Source organism: Loxodonta africana, chromosome 6 (assembly GCF_030014295.1).
Source record: "Loxodonta africana isolate mLoxAfr1 chromosome 6, mLoxAfr1.hap2, whole genome shotgun sequence".
In the NCBI taxonomy this organism is placed as follows: Eukaryota; Metazoa; Chordata; class Mammalia; order Proboscidea; family Elephantidae; genus Loxodonta; species Loxodonta africana.
In genome coordinates this window covers 59,099,603-59,121,269 of record NC_087347.1, presented here as the reverse complement: position 1 = coordinate 59,121,269, position 21,667 = coordinate 59,099,603, and the positions used below count along the sequence as shown (strand labels likewise).

The window sequence follows — 21,667 nt, the reverse complement described above, 5'->3', positions numbered from 1 at the left end:
GGGGAAGAGCTGCCTCGTCAAAGTAGAGTTGACCTTAATGAGATGGATGGAGTCAAGCTTCTGGGACCTTCATTTGCTGATGTGGTGTGACTCAAAATGAGAAGAAACAGCTGCAAGCATCCATTAATAATTGGAACCTGGAATGTACAAAGTGTGATCTAGAAAAATCAGAAATTGCCAACCATGAAATGGGACACATAAAGATTGATATCCTAGGCATTACAGAGTTGAAATGCATTGGTATTGGCCATTGTGAATCAGATAATCACATGGTCTACTCTGTTGGGAATGACAAATTGAAGAGGAATGGCGTTGCTTCATCCTCAAAAAGAAATTTCAAGATCTATGCTGAAGTACGATGCTGTCAGTGATAGGATAATATCCATACGCCTACAAGGAAGACCATTTAAAATGACTATTACTCAAATTTACACACAAACCACAAAGGCCAAAGATGAAGAAACTGAAGATTTTTACCAACTTCTGCAGTATGAACTTGACTGAACATGCAGTCAGCATGCATTGATAACTACTGGTGGTTGAAATACAAAAGTTGGAAACAAGAAAAAATTGGTAGTTGGAAAATACGGCATCGGTGATAGAAATGACGGTGGAGATTACATGGTAGAATTTTGTAAGACCAATGACTACCTCATTGCAAATACCTTTTTTCAACAACGTAAACAACAACCATACACATGGACCTTGCCAGATGGAATACAGAGAAATGAAATCGACTACATCTGTGGAAAGAGATGATGGAAAGGCTAAATATCATCAATCAGAACAGGGCCAGGGACCATATGCACAACAGACCATCAATTACTCATATGCAAGTTCAAGTCGAAGCTGAAGAAAATTAGAACAAGTTCAAGAGAGCCAAAGTACGACTTTGAGTATACCCCACCTGAATTTAGAGACTATCTCAAGAATACATTTGATGCACTGAACGCTGATGACTGACGACCAGAGGAATTGTGGAATGACATCAAGGACGTCATACATGAAGAAAACAAGAGGTCATTAAAAAAGACAGGAAAGAAAGAAAAGACCAAAATAGATGTCAGAAGAGACTCTGAAACTTGTTCTTGAACGTCAAGGAGCTAAAGCTAAAGCAGAAATGATGAATTAAAAGAGCTGAACAGAAGATTTCAAAGAGTGGCTTGAGAAGACAAAGTAAAGTTATTATAATGACACGTGCAAAGACCTGGAGTTAGAAAACCAAAAGGGGAGAAAACACTCAGCATTTCTCAAGCTGAAAGAGCTGAAGACAAAATCCAAGCCACCAGGTGCAATATTGAAGGATTCTATGGAGAAAATATTAAACAATGCAAGAAGCATCAAAAGAAGACGGAAGGAATATACAGACTCACCATACCAAAAAATATTGTTGACATTCAGCCATTTCGGGACGTAGCATATGATCAAGAAATGATGGTATTGAAGAAAGAAGTCCAAGCTGCACTGAAGGCATTAGTGAAAAACAAGGTTCCAGGAACTGAAGGAACACCAACTGAGATGTTTCAACAAATGGACGCAGTGCTAGAAGTGCTCACTTGTCTATGCCAAGAGATTTGGAAGACAATTACCTGGCCAACTGACTGGAAGAGATCCATATTCATGCATATTCCAAAGAACATGATCCAACCAAATGTGGAAATCATCAAACAATATCATTAATACCACATGCAAGTAAAATTTTCTGAAGATCATTCAAAAGCAGTTGCTGCAGTACATCAACAGGGAACCGCCAGATTTTCAAGCCAGATTCAGAAGAAGATGTGGAATGAGGAATATCATTGCTGATGGCAGACTGATCCTGGCTGAAAGTAGAGAATACCAGAAAGATGTTTACCTGTGTTTTATTGACCATCCAAAGACATTTGACTATGTGGATCATAACAAATCATAGATAACATTGGGAAGAATGAGAATCCCAGAATAGTTAATCGTGCTCATGAGGAACTTTTACGTAGATCAAGAGGCAGCTGTTTGAAGAGAACAAGGAGATATTGCGTGGTTTAAAGTCAGAAAAGGTGTGCATCAGAGTTGTACCTTTTCACAGTACTTGTTCAATCTGTGCAGCCCTGGTAGCGCAGTGGTTAAGAGATTGTCTGCTAACCAAAATGTCGGCAGTTCGAATCCACCAGCTACTCCTTGGAAAATTTATGGGGCAGTTGTACTCTGTCATATAGGGTCACTATGAGTCTGAAGAGACTCAATGGCAATGGGTTTATTCAATCTGTGTGCTGAGCAAGTAATCTGAGAAGGTGGACTGTATGAAGAAGAATGGGGCATCAGGACTGGAGGAAGACTCCTTAACAACCTGCATTATGAAGGTGACACAACCTTGCTTGCTGAATGTGAAGAGGACTTGAAGCAGTTACTCTTGAAGATCAAAGACTACAACCTTTAGTATAAACTACACTTCAACATCATAAAAAACAAAAGTCCTCAGAGCTGGACCAATAAGCAACGTCATGATAAGCGGATAAAAGATTGAGGTTATGAAGGACTTCGTTTCATTTGGATCCACAATCAACACCTATGGAAGCTGCAGTTAGGAAATCAGATGACATACTGCATTGGGCAGATCTGCTGCAAAAGACCTCTTTAAAGTGTTAAAAAAGCAAAGATGTCACTTTAAGGTCTAAGGCATGCCTGACCCAAGCCATGGTGTTTTTAATTGCCTCACATGCATGGGAAAGCTGGACAATGAATAAAGAAGACTGAAGAAGAACTGATGCCTTTTCAATACGGTGTTGTCAAAGAATTTTGAATATACCATGGACTACCAAAAGAACAAACAAATCTGTCTTGGAAGAAGTACAGCCAGAATGCTCCTTAAAAAGTGAGGATGTAAGGCTTCATCTTACATTGGATATGTTATCAGAAGGGACAAGACCATGGAGGACATCACGCAAACCATGCAGGGTCAGCAAAAAAGGGGAAGACTCTCAACGAGATGGATTGACACAGTGGCTCCAACAATGGGCTCAAGCATGACAAGGATCATGAGGATGGCGCAGGACTGGGCAGCATTTGGTTCCGAGGTACACTGGATTGTTATGAGTTGGAAGCAACTCGAAGGCACCTTACAACAAGAACAACAAAACATGGAATTATAGTCCCTATATTTGTGAATATAATCCCATTCAGGAATAGGGTATTCTTTGTTGTGATAATGAGGCTCTATCAGTGTAGGTTACGTCCTAAACCTAATTGTTGCTGAGTTACAAGGGGCAACATAGACGGAGATAAACAGAAAAGGGGGAAGACAGATACCATGAGAAGATTGCCAAGGAACTGAGGAACAGAAACTGAGACAAAGATCTCCCATAGCCAAGAGAGAGATAGTTCTCCTGTATAGCTAAACCCCCCCCCGCCCCAAAAACCAAACTCATTGCCGTGGAGTCAATTCTAACTCAAATGACCCTATAAGACAGAGTAGAACTGCATCATGGGCTTTCCAAGACTGTAAATCTTAACGGAAGCAGACTGCCGCCACATCTTTCTCCCTCAGAGTGGCTGGCGAGTTCAAACTGCCAACCTTTCTGTAACCAGTGGAGTGCTTAACCACTGAGTCGCCAGGGGTCCTTCCCCAGTGCCCAGAATTTGAACTTCTAGCCTCCTAAACTTTGAGAAAATAAATTTCTATTTTGTAAAGCCACCCTTTCATGGTATTTGGGTTACAGCAGCACTAAGACAAGTATCTACATAAATTTTTTGGAATTCCTCTGCATGGAAGATTTGTTTCCTCTTTCCCATCCATTAATTTATCCAACCACTTATTTATATCAGTATGGATATTTGTTTTATATTTTGGGTTACAATCCAATACTTTTATTTATATTTCTTGTTGCTCAAGTTGTTCCAGCTTTGGCTATGGAGATCCCTCTTAGTTGGTTTTCTGTGATTATTTGACATAGCCCCATCAATGTGTGTGTGGGGCTGTTTTTTGAGCACTGCGTTTAGAGTTTAATAGCTCAGCTGCTAACCAAAATTTAGCAGTTCTAATCCATCAGCCGCTCCTTGGAAACCCTATGTGGCAGTTCTACTCTGTCCTGTAGGGTCGCTATGAGTCGAAATTGACTGGACAACAACAATGGATTTGGTTACTTTCTGAGGAGCCCTGATGGCACAATGGTTAAGCACTTGGCTAACTGCAAAGACAGCAGTTCTAACCCACCACCCACCCTGTGGGAGAAAAGGCCTGGTGACCTGCTCCCACAAAGATTATAGCCCAAAAACCCTATGGGGGGACAATTCTGTTATGTCCTATGGGCAATATGAATCGGAATCGACTGGATGGCACACAACAGCAAGCTTTACTTTCTGGTACTGCAAGATGCTCTAGGATCGTCTTGCATATTTACTGGCTGAGTAGTAGAATTAGCAATTTATCAAGGGAGTCCTGGTTGCTTTAGTTGGGGACTGGCATTAAAAACCACAATCTGGGTGCTAGGTGATTAATGGGATGTCATTTATTTTTATAAAGTTTTATTATTAATCTCCAAACTCAGTAAGTAATTTGCTATGTCTAAAAGGAACAAATCTCAAATGGGCTACTTCTCTATTTACAGGCTACAAAGAAAGGCCAGAGAGACAAATCCTGACAATCAGAATAGGGAAAGAGATAACTTGAAGAATACTTCCAATTTTCTGCTCAGCAGTGCCTAATGTTGTTATTCTTCTGGTGTTTGTTACTTACATCCACTCAATTGGACTAATCCTCATGGGGTCTACCCTTCTGTTCACTAAAACTTGACTGCCTGTTTTTGTCTTTAATCCATGTATTGGCTGTTTCTCATTTAGGGTGAGCTTGCAGCACACTAACACCAAGAACAATGAATGAAGAAAGGAGACATCAGAATAAAACTGGGAGGTAGAGGGGAGAGATGGAGACAAAAGACCCCAGGAGAATTCTAAGTGAAAAATGAACAAATAGCATTTTTCTCCCTCTTTTCGGTTTTGAAGTCCACTTATTATAAGTAGTATTCTCAGCTGAGAATTCCCAAATATTCACAATGATCAGGGTCTAGTAGTGGCTTTCTGTTAAATATATTTCCCAGTAGACTTCTAACTTTTGTTCCAGCATGAAGGGTTACTGAGCTTGCATAATCTTAGGGAGAGACTTGAACAGCTGGATTTTTCTCAGGGAAAGGGTATTTTCTGAATAAATACTTCGTGAGAATGCAAATGTTTGGGTAGTTTCCCAAGGGAGATCTTAGGCTGTGTAACTGAACATTTGCCACGTTCCAAATCCTAACAAGTCAGTACTCAGCCTTCTTTATCTCTTTATTAACTACCCTCCTAGTCCTGCATTCCTGGGGCATTAAGTCATCACTATAATCATTATTTTGGAATCAAAAGTATAAGACTAATATTAAGACTATGGTATAAGACTAATATTAAGATCAAATATCATGACGTTCTGGCTGTATACAAAAAAAAAAAAACCTATATTTCACTTAAGAAATGATGGTAGAAGTACAAGGATATGTTATTATAAGACATCATTTTTTGTAATGATTTACTATTTTTAAAGTAGTTTCTTATCTATTAGGTCACTGTAACCTGAAGAGAATACTACGCAGCCAACAGGGCAGGTATACTGAATGTATGTTGGCAATGACAAGTGATTCATTTTCTAGCATCATATGATTAAATGACAAATAAGTGGGAAAGGAGCGACTAAATCCTGAATCAAAGTATCCTAGAGCCTCCTTAAAATGAACAAGATTTAGGAAACAGAGACCAAACTCCAATTCAGTAAAATATGAGTAACAAATAATTGCTTACATCTCTATATGTTTATTTCTCTTTGAAATCTCACCTTTTTTTGTGACTTGAGAAAATGGTTAGGTAATATCACCAAGGAAACTACAGGATAAAAATTGGTTTTTCTAATCTGCTAACTGTACAAGTATAATTCATTATAAGTTTTTACAACGATCATTATTATAATTTTTGATTCAGTGACTTTGCTAAATTTTTTCTATTCCTGGTTCACACTCTGTATTTCAGTTTTAAGTGACTGTTTTTTATTACTATAAAAATACTTCCACATTGCTATTTTAGTATATAGATAGGAAGCTGGCTGTTGGCCCAAACTTTAGCTAACCGCGTTAGAGAAGGGCGTAAGTTGCAACACAGGAAATGTGACGGCTTTCCCCTTACACTTGGGACTAAGCACAGAATTTCACCCAGGAATCACAGCCGGACTAAATAGATTAGAACAAGCCTAAACAGAGCACATCTAAAACAGGGACTTAAAAATCTGTCAAGGATTATATTTTCCCTTTTATCCCAATAACTTTAAAGGAAGTGGAAACCACATATACACACCACATTTAAAAAAAAAAAAAGTTGAAGCCAGAGTTAAAAAGAGCCAATTCCTATTTCATTTCATTTGAGCCCTATTTAAAACATGTAATTATAGTCAACTATTGAATTATTTGGGTTAATTTTTATATTGTAGATTAAGTCTTTGTTTAGATTTTCTCCCTAAATGCCTGCTTTTACACCATTTCATCACCACAGAGACGGTTTTATTATTGTCATTTTGATAACAATGATAATAAAAATAGCAGTTTCCACTATCAAATCTTTACTATTACTTTATTTTTCTTGTTTATATCTCACGCTCACCCTAAAGTTATGATACTTTATCCTCATTTGATGAATGAAAGAAATAGTGGTTCAAAATGATAAAATAAATTATCTAAGAAAATTGCTTGTAAGTGGCAGAGTAGGCATCCCTGACTCTGAAGAACTTGCTTGTAATCATTACACTGTCAGATTTTTTAGAATATTCTTGGTTAAAGAAAATTTAAATATTCATGAAAATAAATTTGCACATTAATCTGTGGATTTATTAGTGTCGTTTGTTATTCTAAAAATAGTCAGTAAGGATTTCAAAAGGCAATCACCAGCCTACAATGAGAATCATATTCCAAACCATGTTGACAAGTCAGTTTTTTTGAACTTTGAGCACATACTGTTATAAGTAAAATTTATATTCTTAGGCCACCCAACCCAAAACCCACTGCCATTGAGTCAATTCTGACTCATAGAGACCCTACAGGGTTTCCGAGGCTGTAAATTGTTATGGAAGCAGACTGCCGCATCTTTCTCCTACAGAGCCACTGGTGGCTGAAACCACCGACCCTTTGGTTAACAGTGGAATGCGTTAACCACTGTACCACCAGGGCTCCGGATTGACAGGCCAGCTGGTTAAAAAAAAAAAAAAAAAATCCTCTCTGTCTGCTTAAGAAAACCCTGGTGGCGTAGTGGTTAAGTGCTACGGCCACTAACTAAAGGGTCGGCGTTCGAATCCACCAGGTGCTCCTTGAACACTCTATGAGGCAGTTCTACTCTGTCTTATAGGGTTGCTATGAGTCGGAATCGACTCAACGGCACTGGGTTTGGTTTTCTGGGTAACTGCTTAAGGAAGGCAACCTGCAAAGAACAGGTCCAGGTGTGCAGTTGGGCAATAATGTTGATTCAGGTCTAGCTCATGTTGGCTTTGCTTTGCGATCACTACCAAACCAGTCACCAAGGCTTGAAATGAATTCTCACTAGTTAAGGATGCATGTGATTTTGTGGATACAGCTCGCTTAGGCCACCCTGCTATCCCAAGGAAGTTGTTTCTAAACCTCATCGGGAGATTTTTCTTAAAACTGAGGGTAACCAGCCCTTTTATCATTAGACTGGGGCAGGGGATGCAGCAGCCCTAGAGTCTTATTAATGTGTTAGCCAATCCTTCCTTTCTGCACAGCTACAGACTTTCATGTTCCATTTTTGCTGCATTATTAAGATTTAGGCAGAACTGGCCATGGCCTAGCACGCCGTTAGAGGAAAGGTAGAATACACCTACATAAGAAGGACATGAACTTTACCAAATTTTGCAGTTTTTTTTTTTTTTGGTGTTGTTGTTGTTTCTTAAGAGGGAATATCTGTCCTGGGAAACTAATTATTCTCTATAATACTCTTCTCATAAGAAAGTGTCTCTTTTAGCTCATAACAAGGAGGAAAGCCTTGGCAGGTAAATCAAGTCCTCACTGCTTACGTATCTCTACCTTTATTTCTCAACTGTAATCACAGATCTGGTCACACATTACAGAGCAGAAGCACATCCAGTTATGTCAATTCTTGTTACTTGAAATTGAGGAACGCTTTTTTCTCAGCCCGTATTTGTGTGGGCTAAATAACTATGAAATTACTCAGAAGTTTTCTTTAAAAATTGGAGATTTTTTTTCCATAATTTTGTACCATAATCTTTGTATAATAAATATTCTCAGGGCTTTAAAACTAAATATGTAATATTTACCACTAAACTTTAGGTGAAGGAGCAGTCATTACAAAAAAATTTGCAAAGTAGTATTTGTGATTTTTCTACAGACATAGCAAATACCTCCAGAATAGAGCCTAAAGTTTTAATAAAGGTTGTGAGTTAGAGGAAATTGCTCTGTTCTATTTTTTAGAATAATAAATATCAGTGACCCCAAATCAGGCAACAGGAAAAAAATAAAACAGAAGAGGCAGTAAGTGTGAGAAACAGGATTTAGTTTATTTTCAAATTTTAAAAAAGCATAGTTTGAACCATTGGCTATAGTCACAGAATTTCTGGACATCTTTAACATCACCAACAACAACACATCATCTTCCTCAGCAGTAACCCTTAACAATTTGAGTTTAGTTTGATACTAAACAAAAGGGGTTACAGAGTGACCTTTCTCTGTATAAAATTGCAAAATAAGAGGGAAAAACACAATGTGCCAATAAATCATATCATATGATAATCAAAACCAAACGTGGATAATCAACACCAGGGATAATCAAAACCAAAGATTATCAGACAATAATCAAAACCAAAGAAGGATAAAGGGATTAGTGCCATGAATAATCTGAGAGCTGTAAATGGGAAGGGATTACTATCTGGAGATGCATTTTAAGTATAGTGAAATTTAAAAAAAAAAACTTTGAAATCATGGAAAGAAAATATGATAAATTAGAATGAGGAGTGTGTAAAATGTGTGAGAAGTTTGACACGTGGAAGCTGAATGGAGAACTGCGCTCACATAATAAATTTTCCTAGAAGTAAAGAATTAACCTTTAATGAAAAAAAAAAGAGGACCACCTAAGGGACAAAGAGATGCCGAGAAGGCAGATTTTCATGGTATAGCAGGAGGAAAAGGAGCCTGTATTTTTTTTTTTTTTATTGTTTTTAAGTGTTAATTCCCTTCGAAACACTAAACAGTGCAATATACATGGTAGGCCCTTGTATTAGTCCCAGGGCTGCTTTAACAGATTACCACAAACTGAGGTGCTTAAAACCAGAAATTTATTCTGTTAGAATTCTGGTGCCTAGAAGTCCAAAATCAAGTGTCAACAAGGTTCGTTCCTTCTGGAGTCTCAGGGAGAATTTTTTCCATGTCATTCTCCTAGTTTCTCTTGTCAGCAATCCTTGGTGTTCCTTGGCTTGCCACTGCATCACTCCAACTTCTGTCTCCATCATCACATGACTTTCTCCCTATGTGTTTCCACCTCTAGGTCTAAATCTCTCTCTTCTTAAAAGGACATCAGTCACATTGGATTTGGGGAACATTCTAATCTAGTATGACTTCACTTTTACTTGATTACATCTACAAAGACTCTATTTCCAAATAAGGTCACATTCACAGGTTCTTGGTGGACATGGAACCTGTCTCCCACAGGAGACCCTGCTGACATTTGAAATACTGGTGGCATAGCTTCCAGCATCACAGCAACATGCAAGTTACCACAGGAAGACAAACTGATGGGTGGTGGAAGATCTTCCTAACAGAGTTTAAATTAGAACCTTGATTTATAACATGTAATTCAGATTAATATTACCTGTTATTATTTCATGGGTCAATAGCTAAAGCCAGGTCAATTTTGTCATTTCTCCTGTAAGTCTCTTTCCATCCCTAACTTTTCTCTCTGCTTAGGCAAATGTATTAGAGATTTCCCAACTTTCTGCTTCTGATTGTCTCACCTTGTAGTATGAGAAAAGGAGAGTGAAGTGTTATTCTATGTATGGGAATATCCTACAAAACATTACAATATTATCATCATTTGGAAAAGAAAAAAATCATGCTCAAGTTGGCTGAGGTTGGATTTTTATTTTTTTGGTTTCAGATAATATGATAAATCAGATAACTTTCTTCCTGACTAAAAAAATGTTATGGCTCCTAATATTAACTAAAGATTTTATCCCTAAGTATAAAAAACATGATAAGGAATAATGACTGATTTTTTTACTCCTTTCACTGAAGGCGTCAATTTTCCTTCAGTCTTCGTTATTCACTGTCCAGCTTTCACATGCATATGATGTGACTGAAAATACCATGGCTTGGGTCAGGCGCACCTTAGTCTTCGAGGTGACATCTTTGCTTTTCAACAGTTAAAGAGGTCCTTCGCAGCAGATTTACCCAATGCAATGCATCTTTTGACTTCTTGACTGCTGCTTCCATGTCTTGACTGCTGCTTCTATGGCAGTTGATTGTGGATCCAAGTAAAATGAAATCCTTGACAACTTCAATCTTTTTCTCCATTTATTATGATGTTGCTTATGGGTCCAGTTGTGAGGATTTTTGTTTTCTTTATGATGTTGAGGTGTAATCCGTAATGAAGGCTATGGTCTCTGATCTTCATTAGTAAGTGCTTCAAGTCCTCTTCACTTTCAGCAAGCAAGGTTGTGTCATCTGCATAACGCAGGTTGTTGATGAGCCTTCCTCCAATCCTGATGCCCTGTTCTTCTTCATATATAGTCCAGCTTCTCGGATTATTTGCTCAGTATACAGATTGAATAGGTATGGTGAAAGGATATAACCCTGACACACACCTTTCCTGACTTTAAACCACTCAGTATTCCCTTGTTTTGTCCAGACAACTGCCTCTTGATCTGTGTAAAGTTTCCTCATGAGAACAATTAAGTGTTCTGGAATTCCCATTTTTTGCAATGTTATCCGTAATTTGTTATGATCCACACAGTCAAATGTCTTTGCATAGTCAATGAAACACACGTAAACACTGGGAGCATTAAGTTAGTCTAAAATGCCTCTCTTTTTTCTTGTATCCCACTTCTACTTCACACATAATCGTATAATCAGGAATCAGACAATGCTTTCTGGTTAAGTGTCCTATAATTCCCTTGATTATAATTTTTTTGAAAATGGAGTCCAGAGATTTGCTTTCTTTGTAAGCTACTTCAAGTTCTAATAATTACGTTAATTTATAAATGATGAAAATATAGTACATTATACAATTTTTGGATATTGCAAAGGATCTAATATATCATAATTATAGTGTGTACTGAGCTTTGAAGATATTAAAAATTGAATTGCTTATTCAAATGTTGTGATAAAACTGAAAGAGAGAGTAAAATGATTTAATATTTTCCCTGGTTTCTTCAAAAGATAAAGCCTCTTCTTTTCCTAAAGAGTTCTTATCCCTAAAATACCTCTGCCTCACCCCCTCACTCAATGTTAAGCTTATTTGATTTTGAAATATTTATGTCACCTTCTTTAGGACATATTATTGCTGGACACTTTTTGTTCCTTACTCTATATTCTAACCCCTAAATATTTAATCATATCTTTTTTTTTTTTTTAGATATTCTATTTTTTTTTTTTTTTTTTAGATATACATCTTTCATGGTCATGTGCAGGCTCTTGGGGGATCTGATGAAAGCTATGGACCCTTTCCCAGAGTGCAAATACCCACAAGCACAGACATTTTTCACACATATTCTCGAAGACATCCATGGACTCCCACACACCCATGTTCTTGTAGGTCAGGCCTTCAGCACCTATAAGGGAGGATGGAAGATCACTTGTATCTTTATGTCCTCTGAGTTAGGAATTGATAACATGGAATTTAGTGATGGGAAGAACAGTGTTGACACAATACATGTTACATGGCAAACATAGGTACCTCCGGAATTTTTCAGAGTAATATTAATGATTGCAAATTAGAAAGGCTTTAAGAGTTTCAGGCAGAGCTGGCCACACATAGAAAAAAAGAGCTCTTTTGCCATGTGAACTGAAGCTAGTCTATGTTTCTCCTGATGAAACATCTTTCCGAGCTAATATATTCTTCTGCAACTACCTCAGAGAAAAACACAGAAGTGATTTTAAACCAGAATAAAATTATTGGTATTGAAAGGAAGGCCTGGAAGTTTCTAAGATAAATTATCTATCATAATTTTTTTAAAAACCTGCATTAGCACTTGAATATGAATGTCACAGTGATTTCTTTATTGTGTACCTATTTCCTTTTCTCATAGACTGAATAGTTTTGCTGAATGATATTAAGACCACAGAATTCCAGTTGGATACATAAGAACTTGAATAATGTTCGTATCCCTACATAGATATGAAGCCAAATTCCAATATTAAAATATAAACTATGCCTGTAAATTTGTCATTTACCTAAGGTGGTATAAATAATTGAGCAGGATGCACCTGGCACTGTGCTTCCTTTTATTAAAAGAGAAAGTTGTATTTCGTGCTACATGTTAACTTTTCCCAGCTTGCTACATGTGGAAGTAAGTAATCAGCAACCAGGGAAGAAAAGATAAATATGAGATATTGTGATAGAAAATGCTCATAAAGATTACTCTTTAATTCTTTAGAAAATTCTAGAGGCTCCTGTACATAACACTGAGCACTTGTATTTTGGAAGTGCCTGCTGAACAAGTGATAACTTGATTGTTTTTGAGCATGTAGAGCTCATTTGTCATTGAAAATAGAAGTGAACGAGGCATTAGCTGCCCAAACAGCTACTGCTATCAGAAAAACATAATGAAACAAATTATTTGAGAAGAAATAACTATTTTGTGAAAATGCTGAAATTTAAATTCTGCCTTGTATAAATAAGAAAATGTATATAAATGCATGAACTCACCTAGCATAGTTTCTGAATTAACAGGCGATCACTGTGTGTTTAATCTTATCCAGGCAAACTAATGAGCTATATAGTCTAGGTGCCCTTAAAATTTGTCTTTCTATTTATTTGCATCGATTATTAAAATATAGCTTAAAGAGTAGCCCTTCCACTTCCAACCATGAGGGACTAACACGGACTGGATTTACCCTCCCACTTGAAAAAACAGATACAATATATGAAACTGGTTTTTAACTAATTACATTTCAGGCAGCGAAGGGCAGTGATTCCACAGAGATGGGAAACAGAAGAGCTGAGCCCTTCATTTGCTCCAGCAAACTGCCCTTAGAGAATTTCCATGCTGAAGTGTCGGGAGGGGAAACCAGGAGGTACCCAGTTGTCTCCCTGAGCTGATAGACAAAGCAGGGAGTTTGCAGAGGCCAAGGTGGCATGTTTGCAGGCAGAATGCCAGGCAGTAGAGAACTATAGAGAGAGAAAGAAAGATCCATGGATCTTCAGATGGTCCTCAAGGTTCAGCTGAGTATTGATCAGTGCATGCATATGAAGAAACTACCCAAGTCTCTTTAAAGAACCACCTAAAAGGATTAGGGAGGACGAGTTCCAGAGCACAAATAGGCCTGGGAATGATTTCTACTTCCAAGTGACAAAAACATCAATTCCCAGGGCATCAAAAATAAGAGTATCCAGAAGGTTGTTTGCCTTAGTAGTGGGAGAAAAATTAATCATAGATTAAACATTGCTCTGGTCCTACCTAACAAAGCTTAATAGCAAGATACCAAAATATAAAACTATTTCCATGTAATTTAACTGTATTGAATAGAGCTCAAGAATATTTATAGGAATATAATATATCCAGCAACCAACAAAGTAAAAGTCACAAGATCAGACATCCAAACTAAAATAACTAGGGATGCAAAAAAAAGAAACAAAAACAAAAAACAAAAAACAAAAAACCTGTTGCCATCGAGTCAATTCTGACTCATAGTGATATATTACCCAAAATCAGGGAGAAATCAAACAATTAAAATGGACCCAGAAATAACACAGAAAAGAGTTAGTAGATCTATACAAAGGAATGAGGATGCTAGATTTAGAACTTAAATCTCTTTAAAAGATAAGCAGTTCATCAACTGTGACAAATATGCCATGCTAATGAAAGATATTAATAACAGGAGGACCTGGTATGTGAAAACTCTCTGTACTATCCTGGAAACTGTTCTGTAAATTTAAAAGTATTCTCGAGTTATAAGTTTACTTAAAAAGATAATTGTCTGTCTAAACAAAAATAATAACATTAGAATATATGATTTATAATGTATGTGGAAACAAAATGTATGACAACAATAGCACAAAGGCTAGGAAGAGAAAAATGGAAGTATACTGTTTTAAGTTTCTTATACTATGAGAGAAGTGATTTAATATCACTTGAAGGTAGATGCAGGTAAATTAGAGATATATACTATAAATGCAAAAGCAACTGCTAAAATAACTAAGCAAAGAATTATAACTAATAAGCCAACAAACAAGATAAAATAATCTAAATAATAATTTATAAATAATAATAAAGGGCATAAATAAGTTAAAAAAAAGAGTACCAGTAGGAAGATGATTAATTCAAACCCAAACATATTAATTATTACACCAAATGTAAATATTCTAAACACCCCAATTAGAAGGCAAATATTGGCCGACTAGATCAAAAAACAATACTCAACCCACATGTTGCCTAAAGAAACCCAATTTATATAAGAGTATTTTTTTTTATACAAATAAGCTAAATGTACAAAGATGGAAAATGTTATATCATACTTATATTAATTTAAAGAAACCTGGGATGGCTATAAACCCATTGCCATTGAGTCAATTTCTATTCATAGTGACCCTACAGGACAGAGTACAACTGTTCCATAGGGTTTCCAAGGAGTGCCTGGTGGATTCAAATTGCTGACCTTTTGGTTAACAGTTGAGCTTTTACCCACTGTGCCACCAGGGCCACTGGGGATGGCTATATTAATATTAAAATGTATTTTAGAGCAAATAATATTATCAGTGATAAAAAGGGTCATTTCATAGTGATAAAGGGTAAAATTCTCAATAGGACAAAACAATCAAATATTTATATACTTAATAATAGAGATTACAAATACATGAAGCAAAAACTGTCAGAGCTGGAAAGGGAAATAGTCAAATTTAGAATTAGAGATTTCAACAACCATCTCCCAATATTCAATAAAAAATAGGTAGATGAAAGTATTTAGTAATGATTTAAAAAACTTGATTAACACCATGTACCAACTTGATCTAACTGACAATTTTAAAACATTCCATTATATAGTATCATGATACACATACTTTTCAAGTATATCTAGAACATTTGCCAAGTTACACTGTATTCAGCACCATAAAACAAGTCTTACTGCATCAGAACCTTCTGAAGCCATGTAAAATACGTTATCTGACCCCAATCAAATTAAATTGGATATAAGTAACAAAGATATTTGGACAACCCTCAAAATATTTGAAAGCTAAATAACACATTTTAAAATAGCCCATTTGTATCCTGGGTGGTGCATATGGTTAAGCACTCAACTACTAGCCAAAAGGTTGGGAGTTCAAACCCACCCAGAAGTGCCTTGAAAGACAGACCTAGTGATCTGCTCCCAAAATGTCACAGCCTTGAAAACCTTATGGAGCAGTTCTACTCTGCAAACATAGGGTTAGCATGAGTTGGAATTGACTGAAAGGCAGCTAACAGCAACAACAACAACAACAAATAACCCATGAGTCAATGTTGAAATGACAAACAAAATTAGAAAATATTTTGAAATGAACGGAAATGAAAATATAGATAACCTAAAGAAAGACAAAGCTGAAGTAAGTTTATAACATTAAATGTTTATATTACAGAAAAATAAAAGGTTTCAAATCAGTGACCTCATGTTTTAAGAAACTAGAAGAGGGAGAGAAAGTGAAACACAAAGGAAGCAGAGGAATGAAAGCAACAAAAATCAGATGGAAATGAATGAAACAGAAAATAGAAAAACAGTAGAGAAAGATCAGTGAAACTGAAAGGATAGGTGGTGGTACACAATGAGGTTGGTGGTGGGGATGCACTGAGGGTGTGGTACTGATTAAGAGTGTCAGCACACTACACATAGTAATAAAAAATATTATTTACATTTATCAGTGTCATATTGATGGATACTTTCACACCCCTGATGTTGAAATTGCCCTAATCAACAAATATATTTTTTTGATTGGAGAATTCCTTGCAAAGATTCCAAGTCTCCCTAAAGATTTGTGGTTCACCATTGGGATAGAAGTATTGCAGCATTGAGGCTTCTGTTATGGACGTTAGTGACCTTTTATTCCTTTATTTAAACAACAATTTTAAAATGTGCTTATCCCAACCAAGAGAGAACATAGAATCCCAAAGGGAGGCCCAAAGAGAGGTGAAACGGCAGATTTGATACAGGCCCGGTATTTTTGTTGTTGTTGGTTTTGAAAAAGAAGAAAGGTGGAGTTGACCAGGTAGTCCTCAGCCCTTTGCTGGTTGAATCTTAGGTTCTAGTTCTACATGGTACCTGCCACTTAGAGAAGTGAAGATATCCAGAAAAGTTAATTGGAAGCCTGGGCCCCTGGATATGATATATTGCACCAAGAAAACAGTCTTCGAGAATCTCAGAGAATCAAGAAAGATGCCCTAGCATAAAACGAGGTCTTTAGAATAAATTTGCACTTTTTTATCATAATATTGAGATTCCAGAAATAAGAATTTTAAGTCACTTCATGTCTACAGATTTCTCTTAATGAAGATGGTAACAATAGGAAAGAATTACAGCATTACTATATGTTTATAAAAAGTCTCATGATGCAGATGCATTTAAAAATTTCTTTTTTTAATAAAAAGGCAAACCCCCAAGTTAAATACCCCAAATAAGTCATATGCTTTAGATGCTAAACAAAGCAACAACAACAACAAGGGTCCTGAAGACCACCTTTATTGAGAATAGATGAGTTGGATTGTAATAAAATTCACTGGTCATGTCCACATAGTAAAATGAACTGGTGATATAATTAACCCATTTTAGTCATCTTATTTAATATACGAAATACATACCGAAATAGGATTTTTAAAATTGCTAAGTATTTCCTTTTATTTTTGATATTGTCTTTGCCTTTTTCTTTGGTAAGGGTATTTACTTTGTATTTTTTCTTCTTTTTTGTAGACATGTCTGTTGAGATCTATGTTAAAAATTTGTGACACTAAATTCAGTAAATCGATCAGCCTTAAATAATCTAAAAGACATTTGTTATTTGGTTAGTTTTGTGCTAGACATTCTGGGAATAAATGAAGACTTTGGAGCATGGCTTTTTTCCACTAGTAGTTTGCCCCATCCTGCCCACTTATCTCCTGAATTTGAATAATGTAGACAGCTAAGGTTAGAAATTTAATTCTTGAGAAAGGAGTAAATTAAAGTTGTGAAAAGTGTAGTTTAGTATAAAAATCGATTTTCCATTTCATGTATTTAAAATAATTTACAACTTATTACTTTACAATAGAAAATTCTTGTCGAATTAGATGTATACCCAACAGGCACATGAGGCGTAGTTACTGACAATCAGTTGAGCGAACACCAATTGATGACATAAACCATTTGACCAGGATCCAAGTTTCAAAAGAGGTTTTCATCTAAGCATTGGTGGTAAAACACATGATTTACTGATAATCAGATTGATACCTTAAAAAACAAAACAAACTTGTCCAATTCATCATACCTGATAGAGAAATCAGATAGTAGTGTTTTATGTCATTAAAGTTCCCAACAAGATTCTATGGTAGCCTGAAGAAGACTAATCTGGTTCCTCAATATAACCGTTCCATTTGCTAAACATAGATATTTAAAATTATACCTTTATGTCTATATTGTGGTCTGTATTTACATTAATATTTTTCAATCTCTGTTGATCCCTATAAATATGTCTATAATTTTATTAAACTGTATTTTCAGTCACCTTATATGCATGTGAAAGCTGGACAATGCAAAAGGAAGACCAAAGAAGAATTGATGCCTTTGAATTATGGTATTGGTGAAGAATATCAAATATACCTTGGACTGCCAGAAGAACCAACAAATCTGTCTTGGAAGAAGTACAGCCAGAATGCTCCTTAGAAGTGAGGGCGGTGAGACTTCATCTCACATACTTTGGACATGTTATCAGAAGGGACTAGTCCCTGGAGAAGGACATCATGCTTGGTAAAGTAGAGGGTTAGCAAAAGAGAAGTTCCCTCAACGAGATGGATTGACACAGTGGCTGCAACAAGGGGCTTAAACATAGCAACAATTGTGAGGCTGGCACAGGACCAGGCACTGTTTGGTTCCGTTGTACATAAGGTCACTGTGAGTCAGAACTGACTCCATGGCACCTAACAACAACAGCGACAACAACAATCGGTCCTGAATTAAACTTTCTTATGCCAGTAAGTTTTCAAAGAGACTATTCACTCTTTAGTTTAAGGGTTAGATGAGGTATGGGTAACATGCCTTGAGATAATCATGCAATAGAATGACAAATTTAAAAGAATCCTTAAAATGTCCCACATAAGGATTCTGTTAGCTTCACAATTTCTCAAAATTTTCCCAGGCTTTTCCCTCTTACATAAACAGTATGTTACACACATAAGTATGACTCTCTGGGCTGTAGTTTCCTGCTTGGGGTTTGCCCTTTTTGTTTGTTATCACATATTATACAAAGTCATTTTGTGACTAATTTCCAGAGCACTGAGTCACAGTATAGCTATTGCTTATCTTTTCTTTTTTTCCAGATGGCACTGGCTCTTGGCCCTTACTTTTTTTCTAATTCCTTTACATAAATGAACTTCTGTCATAATTAAATGTTTGTCCCATTATAGTTCTACTGTTGGGCACTATTACACCATGTGCTTTCCTTTGCTACCGGAAACAACATTCAGTACTGTGTCCTGAGCAACCAGGACAGACAGCGTATCACGTAGGTATGAAATCTATGGCTTAAATTTCCAGAATTGTACTACACAGAAGTTTGACCATTTTAATTTTTACTTAAGCATCCCTGAATATGAGCTTTGGTCTTTGGAAACTTATAAAATATTTCTCTAGACAGGTTAGATAATACTGGCCTAAAATATTTAGTTTAGATTACAAGAATTCTAATGCTTATATTTAATTTTAAATATCACTGACTAATGGCAATAAAAAATTCTTTAAACATGCTGCTCCTATATGGTTTATTATATTTCTTTATATTCTACTAAATAAAAGGTAAGCTAAACCTTCAAAAAAAATTCCAATCAACAGACACAATCAGTGAGTAATTGCTACTGCAAGCTTAAAATTTAAAAAGGCTGTATTTCACCATTTTCTTTAAAAAATGTTCATGGTCTTATAAGCATAATCACAAATCTGATTCTTTGTTTAAGAATTAAATGCAAAATGCTGAGATCTTAATTTTGAATTACAATGTAAGTTCGCTTTGTTTACAGGACACTACTGATTTTTATTTTAGAGGGATAGTGGATCTCCCTTGATGGTCTCTTAGCATCCTGCTTCTGCCCCCCCACCCCCCGCTCCCACCCCCCAGAAAAAGCAATAAAGGTTATTTCTTATGCACTAGAAAGTATATTGCCAAGTACTCACGAGTAAAATTTCTGAAGAAAGTTCTTGGAAAGAATTTTTTTCAAAACGGAGTTGAGGTTATTTTGTTTTCCCTTCCAGGCATTGAAGAATTTATCTTTTCTGCTTCTTAAACTGATCAAGAAGCCTGGGAGTGGAGAATAATGGGAGAAATGCAATCTGATCCTGCTAGCAGTGAAAAGGCCAGTTGAGAATCTGGCGATTATACAGCTAAGTAGCTCCTGTCTATTGGAGCAAAGAGGGAGCCTCAGAGTCTGTTTCAGAGATCACCGGCAGTTGGGAAAAGCGCTGCTTCCTGTTTAGGTCACTCCAGTTCTGACTGTATTTAGGCTAATTTTGCCAAACTCTTTTAAGGGTTTTCTATTATGGAGTAAATAGACGAAAGAAAAAGCTTACACTAAGATTTCAGACATTGTTATTTGAGAATAATTATTTTTTTACTTTCCAGGATTCTTTTGGTAATCAGTTAAAACAAAAATAACAAAAACAGCAACACTTTTTTTTCAGAGTTTTTTTCTTCAAACATTACATATTTATCATTACAGTGTTATTAATAAAATGAACATTTTTTTTCCTGCAAATTATTTTATCCACAGTATCTGCGTATTTATGGAAAAATCACTGAATACTACTGAAGGTCATTCTTATTAGAGGTAGTATCTTGTATTCTTAATTCCGGAATGCTGGGAAAACCTGGTAGTACAGCTTTTAACCAAAAGGTTGGCAGTTTGAATCCACCAGGTGCCCCTTGGATAACCCTATGAGACAGTTCTACTCTGTCCTATAGGGTCACTATGAGTCAGAATCGACTCCACAGCAATGGATTTGATTTTTGGGTTTGGGCTTTGAACCCTGCCTCAGCTACTTGCTGGCTTTACAACTCTGGCCAAGTTATTTGAATTCACTGTGCCTCAGTTTCTTTTTCCCTAAAGTTGTTGTTTTCAGTTTCTTTTTCCCTAAAGTTGTTGTTTTAAAATGGGGATAATAAATATTCCAGGATTTGATATAAGTACTAAAGGGATGAATACTCATAAATCTCTTATGACAGCCTCAACACGTGGCAAGCCCTCAATATATGTTAACCATCATCCTCATTGCTGTTGTTATTATTATCTTTAAAGCTATCATTCGTCCTTGCCTTGTTCTTGGTCCCTATAAATGAGGTTAGGCCTCCATATTTCCATAATGCATATGGTCATATTAGACTAAGGTCACTAGAGATTTAATAACATGAAAGGATCTACTTGCCAGTGAAGTCTGAAGCCATTTTATCAGAAAATCTATCAGTTTATTTCTCCATCTCAGATTCTTTTTTCTTTCTTTTGATCTCTCTATAAGGGTTAACTTATCCTCTTGTGTGTTCTAAGTATTCATTAGGTAATTATTAGGTGCCTGGCACATAAATTATCTCATTTGAATCTCACAACTACCTTAAAAAGAAAGTTCTCACCCAGTCAATTCCTTCTCCCAAGAGCAGCTACTAATCAAAAGGTTGATGGTTTGAACACATGAGCTACTCCATGGTAGAAAAGACCTGATGATCTGCTCCTGTAAAGACTACAGCCTAGGAAACCCTATGGGCAATTCTGTTCTGTCTGATAGGCCTACTGAGTTGGAATGGACTTGATGGGATGCAACAACAACAACAACAATAACAAGACATCTAAAAACTTGAAGGAGCTTAGATATCTTCCTGGTGTTTGGGGAAAGGCATCTGGTTCACTTGCTGCCTACTGTTCTCACTGTACCGAGAGTTATCACTTCTAGTTTAGTCTTGTCAGTTAGCATTTTGCCAATATTTTGGAACTAAAAATATGTTCTCGCTTTAGACCATTGTCTTTGCATTTTAAAACCATGGGTTTCAAGCGTATTTTCCCTCCTATGGGTTGAAACATCAACTCAACAACTGATATGAAGCCTTTGTTTTTTCTTCCTGGTTTTATTTGCTTGAGTTAAAAGGTGAGGAAAAGTTTTAAAATACTACTTGCTATAATCCTGTTGCCTATTTCGTAGCAACATTTAAGATCATGAACATTTTAATAATAGTTGAGATGTCTAGA

The 21,667-nt window shown here is 36.3% G+C and overlaps 1 protein-coding gene across 13 annotated transcripts in view; it reads right to left on the bottom strand.

Moving 5' to 3' along the window:
- The window catches only part of TFPI (tissue factor pathway inhibitor), a 66,772-nt gene extending 46,871 nt beyond the window's left edge, over window positions 1–19,901 (bottom strand). For 7 of the 13 annotated variants that reach the window (XR_002784568.2, XR_010322271.1, XR_776150.3 and 4 more), the window contains exon 1: window positions 19,611–19,897. The gene's annotated coding sequence lies outside the window, so the exon portion shown is untranslated. Of the gene's footprint in view, window positions 1–19,610 lie in introns of all 13 variants that reach the window. The other 6 variants (XM_010602776.3, XM_023542791.2, XM_023542790.2 and 3 more) reach the window with 3 other exon arrangements.
- Between the last annotated feature and the right edge of the window lie 1,766 nt (window positions 19,902–21,667).